Source organism: Cupressus sempervirens, chromosome 10 (genome assembly GCF_028749045.1).
Source record: "Cupressus sempervirens isolate cs-2001-9-10 chromosome 10, ASM2874904v1, whole genome shotgun sequence".
Classification (NCBI taxonomy): Eukaryota; Viridiplantae; Streptophyta; class Pinopsida; order Cupressales; family Cupressaceae; genus Cupressus; species Cupressus sempervirens.
In genome coordinates, this window is record NC_143127.1 from 262,483,103 (window position 1) to 262,489,174 (window position 6,072).

Consider the following 6,072-nt stretch of genomic DNA (forward strand, 5'->3'; position numbering starts at 1 on the left):
AAGACCAATTAGGATGGAAGCCTCCTACCATGCCTTTAAGGTGATGACATCACCTATCTTTAATCACCAGATGGTTTTGGAATGAATGTAGCTTATGTGGAGGTAAGCAAAGTCAAAGACAAAAGGAAAAACATTAATTCTTCAATCTCCTTCAAAATATAGATAATTAACTTATACACTTTTCCTTGATCTTTACATGCATACTTGGATGTACCTCGTTGACCTCACCTTCCACTCACTCCCCTCTCTCTAGATTGGGTGCATGTTATTTGATGAAGTTGGAGAGTTGTGTAGGTAAAATAAAATAAAAAGGGTATTTGACCTTAAGCCAACATCAGCTAAGTCTGAATTTTCCACAGTCCTTGCCTTGGGCATGCATATGAGCCAGTGCAAGTGGATCTGCAGCCTTGGGCAGTGTCCCATGGTCTTGTCACCTTTGTGAGCACTCCAGAAAGTGGTGATGGGATGACTTAGGTGTAGGGAGTATAGGGAATAGGTTAGTTAGGTTAGTTAGTATGTGTTAGGATTAGTTAAGTTAGTTTAATTATAGTATTAATTAAGTTTAGTAATTATGACATAAGTGATATTGGGATGTGATAGAGATTTAATTATATGGTTAGTTAATAGTTAATGAGTATTAATAAAGATTAGTTAGGTGTTTAAAATGTGTAAGGGGTCATTAGTAGTTAATGGTTAGGGATTTAAAAAAAAAGTCATGTTATTTTGATTTGTTTAAATTATATTAATGTTTTAGATATTGTCATGCCCAAATTTTCAAGGCAAAACACAACTATATATATATATATATATATATATATATATATATATATATATATATATATATGTATATGTATGTATGTATGTAGTTGAAGCATAAACTTATGAAACATATACAAGACTACATCATACTTCCAAACCTTAACCAAACTTATCTTAGCTAGATTGGTGGAAGGTTCAGCTCTAATTGGCCAAGAATTAGTGGATACAACAACAGGAAATAGACAAGAAGAACTCAACCTTAAGGTCCTCGATGCTAGGCTACGTTAGGGATTACTAAACATCATGACTCAACATACAACAAGGCATGGGCTAGAATTATGCACCTAGGGTAGGGTTACCACTTATATTATCCTTATGGTAAGTGTATAGGTAGCCATATTATTCACCAAGAGTGACGTGGTTAACACTTTGAATTAGGATATTGAACTTGATTATCAGTGCACATATAGATGGATTATTCTATTTTATTTCATCTCTCCCCCCCCCCCACATTACCAATTTCATTGGTGAACTCAACTAGCTTACCTTTCCTCAAGTTACGATATAGTTGCTTTGGATACTAATATTTCTAGCTCCAAGAATGCTACATTTACTTACAATGCCAAGGTCTCATATCATTAATTAATTTAAAGAGATCAAATCCACTCTAGGGCCACTTCTTCCTAGTTTATATAGTATGTTGAATGATATCCAACTAACTTACATGCTATGAATTATAGCTACTAACCACCCATTAGCAAATTGATCACTAGTATGTATCTAATTTTATATTTACTTAACTAAAATGATATACCTAAGGTCACTCTCGCTTCTAGTGAAATCTACATTACCATTACCAATTTCATTGGTGAACTCAACTAGCTTACCTTTCCTCAAGTTACAATATAGTTGCTTTGGATACTAATATTTCTAGCTCCAAGAATGCTGCATTTACTTATAATGCCAAGGTTTCATATCATTAATTAATTTAAAGAGATCAAATCCACTCTAGGGCCACTTCTTCCTAGTTTATATAGTATGTTGAATGATATCCAACTAACTTACATGTGATGAATTATAGCTACTAACCACCCATTAACAAATTGATCACTAGTATGTATCTAATTTTATATTTACTTAACTAAAATGATATACCTAAAGGTCATTCTCGCTTCTAGTGAAATCTACATACTATGTGACATGAACTGATCAAACACCAATTGACCTATAGCCATTATTGGATGCTTAGGATAGAATTTAATGCATAATATAGATATATTGAAAGTATTAATAGTGGTTTATAGAGTGACATAGTTACAAGAGAAATATTACATGTACATATATTATATGCTATATTTACTTCCTATTTACTAAAGCTCCTTATAGTAACATCTTAATCCATTTGTTACCAACTCAATGCTTATGTTCTCAACATGCAAGCTGAATTCAATTGCTAAAGAATATATACTCCAACATATATATGTAACACCTTTGAATAATTATTCCCATTTCACATATATTAACTACCTACTTTATCAAATTATTACTAAGATTACTAGTAGCATATAATAAACATAATACCAGATACTTCCAATTTATTCATTCTAATTAATATTCATTTTAGTACCCACTACCTGAGTTACTAACATTTATAACACCTACTAACATTCCTAACACCTAGCAAAGCTCTAACTACCACCCATCAATATGTCCAATTATTGGTTTCTTAAGTAACTATGTTCTATACTAAAAGCTAACACTAATTCCTACCTTACCCACTGATCAATTCCCCAATCCAAGCACAAATTCCCAACATCCTACCTACTCTCCTCCCCCCAATCCTAACTCTCTACTACACGTGGCCCATCACCCTTCCCTAAAATCAACAAGCTAAATTTAATATTGTTCAAACCCCAATTCCCTAAAACATACAAATTCCTACTCCTACACAACCTCTTTCTCATCTCCCAAGACCACCCTCTTCTTCTTGGATGACTATTTAGGTGCTAAGGTGGTGGTTGACCCAAGAAATGGGGATAGCAATGGTGGGAGCATAAAGGTTCGAGCGTCTATCCTTGGGATCAGTGATGTGACCACCCTCCAAGGGAATATGATAATGATTGGAGTTGCTTTATTTTAAATTTCTTTTTTTTCTTTTTTTTGCTAATATCTTAAGGGTGGGTTGATGCATTGGGGAGTGGTTAGCTCTACAAACTTATAGTAGAAAATGAGTTTTAGTAAGGACATAGGTGTCTTATACCAAAGTCACATGATATTTTAGGGAGGGATTCTAGGAATGTTTAGATGATATATTATAAATTTATTTTATTTATTTTATTTTTTTGAGTTTTCTGACTTGACACTATAGTAGGGTACACATTATTAGAGTATTATTTATATTATTCTAGTTTGTGGATTTGTGACATGGAGTCACATGATTATCATGAGCTTCCTTCATGTGCAAATAAACAATTCTAATTGGATGAATACAAAGCTTAGATTTCTAAGTCATTATTTCATTTAACTCTTTTTGTCTAGATATATGGAATATTCTTATGATTATTTAATTATTTGTAATTGGGAGGGGAATTATTTCCCTCTCCTATACAAATTCCAAAGAGAAAAAGTGTATGTACAGGCATGCTCCATTTTGGGTTATATGCATACTTTCTCTCTTATACTCAAATTAAGAGGCCATGAATATGGGTTTTAGAGTTGACTAAATTTGGCTACCATATTATGTTCAATATTTGGTTTGATGTTATTCCTTCACATCTATCTAATCCATTGAACATCTAAACCCCCTAATATAATAAAATTAGCACATATAATGCATTTGCATCAGCCTAATTATATTCTCCCATATGAAAAATAATCTCATGAATGACTTCCTACTTAAACATGGTGAAATATTTATCATGCTTACATGTGACTATTGTAACATAGAAAGTTTTAATTCCATTGCTTCAAAAATAAAGAAATCACTTACATTTAAATTGCATAACTATTACAATTTTTTTCTTCCATAAGTAATCTATAAAGTTTAACTATTGATTGATACCTAATCTACATAAGGAGAAGTAACTCAACTACATGACTTCAACATAGGCTTCACAACCCTAGATATTCCTCTACACATGAACTATTTCTTTCCTTCTTAAACAACTATGAATATGATATCATCAATGGAATTTATATGCATAACATCCAATCTCAACTTACTCATTCACATTTATATACAATGGATGTAAATCTCTCTCGCAGTACATAAAACCACAATGGAGATTCTCCCATCACAACACATTACAAAATGAAATGGAAGGGATTGATTCCTTCAACTACATGATACATCAACATAGAACTTGATCCTCCAATAATGCCAAGGGAAGAACCTTGACTTCCTCATAGATCTCATTCTCACAACTACAAAAAGAACACAAAACCAAGAACCATGGAGGCTCACCTCCCATCCTAGGCTTCTAAGAAGCCACCCACCGAGTAGGGGAAACAAGACTCAAACAGGTTACACTCAACATTTTACAATGCATGCAAAACTCAATGTCACAATACATTTACAATTCCTCCAAGGTTTAACACAATGATTCACCATTGGAATCATGAAACGATTGGTGAAGATGGACTCTTCAAAGAGGAGAATGTCATATCCATATACACATATACATCTGCAATTACATAATACCTCCTCAAGGCTATAAGATACATCCTCCTCATCACATCCATACACTTATGCCTCCCATAGCAAAAATGTCTCTTCAAGACTATCAAAATACACTTATACCTCCCATAACAACAAGGCATATGGCTTCAATGGAGCCGATACTCCATGAACAACAAAACCCTCTCCAAGAGGGAATCTCTCAACTTCAATGTTGAGCCCAACTAACCCCTTCACCCATATTAATGTTGTAGATATGTTTAAATATTAGAATAGGTTTGTAGATTTAAATTTAATTTTTTTGTTTTAGTTATTTAAATTGTTTAATTAAGTTGTAAATGTTTGATGTTTACTTTATTTTTAAATATCGTAATTATTTTTCAAATGAAAGTCGTAGATTAATAATGTATTGAAGGGTCGCATTTTTTGAGTGGTAGTGATATAAGGTTAAATGTAATACAAATAGATGATGAAATAAATTAAATAACAAATGTTTAAATGTAATGATTTAATCCTACATGATTAGTTATAAATCAAGGCAAATTGTTAAGGTATTTTTAGGGAAACCTATGTATGCATTTCAACACACCTATAGTTTTAACTTAGAAAATCAATATTTTGAATCATGTCAAAACCCAATGTAACTTAGGTAATTAGTTGAGCATATCAACTCAACTATGACCCAAGAACTTAGGAACCTAATGCTTTGCCCAAATTATGCTATCACTCTCAAACTGAGATGTTGAATCTACATCAGTTGAATGACAACTAGAATTCATTTCTAACCTTCTCATAACCTTTTTAGGTGACTTATTTTAACATAGTAGATTAATTCACTTTCTTTATTAATTTATTTTTTTAAAAACTGTGTGTTTTTGGCCCCGATATTTTGGGCATGACACAAGTCCTCTATGATTGTGAACCATAACCATGATCTACCACCCCACAACCAAGAATTCCATCTCTTTGTTGGTAAAATGTTCAGCGCTCCCCTCGAGATTCATGACAAGGGTTTAACCATATCTTATGTACTATAAGTTGAGTGGTTATATTGATCACTAACAGATCAGTCTTTTGGTGCAATGGCAACCCCACTCTAACAAATAGTATGAGAGTTTGGTCACAGGTTTGAATCATTAGACCCTCAGGTAACACTGAGGGGGAGATCGTTGGAAGAAATTTTAGCACTCCCCTCAAAATTTGTGACAAGCACTTAACCGCCTCTTGTATACTATAAGTTGAGTGATTTTATTAGGCATTGATAGATTGGTCATTTGTTGCAATGGCAATCCCATTCTAACAATATTGACAAGTCCACTTAAGCTTAATTACAATCCGATCAACCTCAATCAGGCCAATCTTCTCTAACCAAATCAAACCATGCTCTGATACCATCTGATATAGTACAAGGTAGGTGTACCTCCAATGGATATGACCAAACTCTCATAAATAACAACATTCAATTGAAAAAAACTCAATTTATTAACAAGAGATCTCCAATTACATAACTAAATACTGATTGATTCACTACAATATTTGTGGTCAATTTGCAATGGTGGTGTAATTTTTGGTGGTTTTCATTTTTTTTTGAAATTTTCCCTGACATCATCACAATACCGATGTTGGCATCATGATTG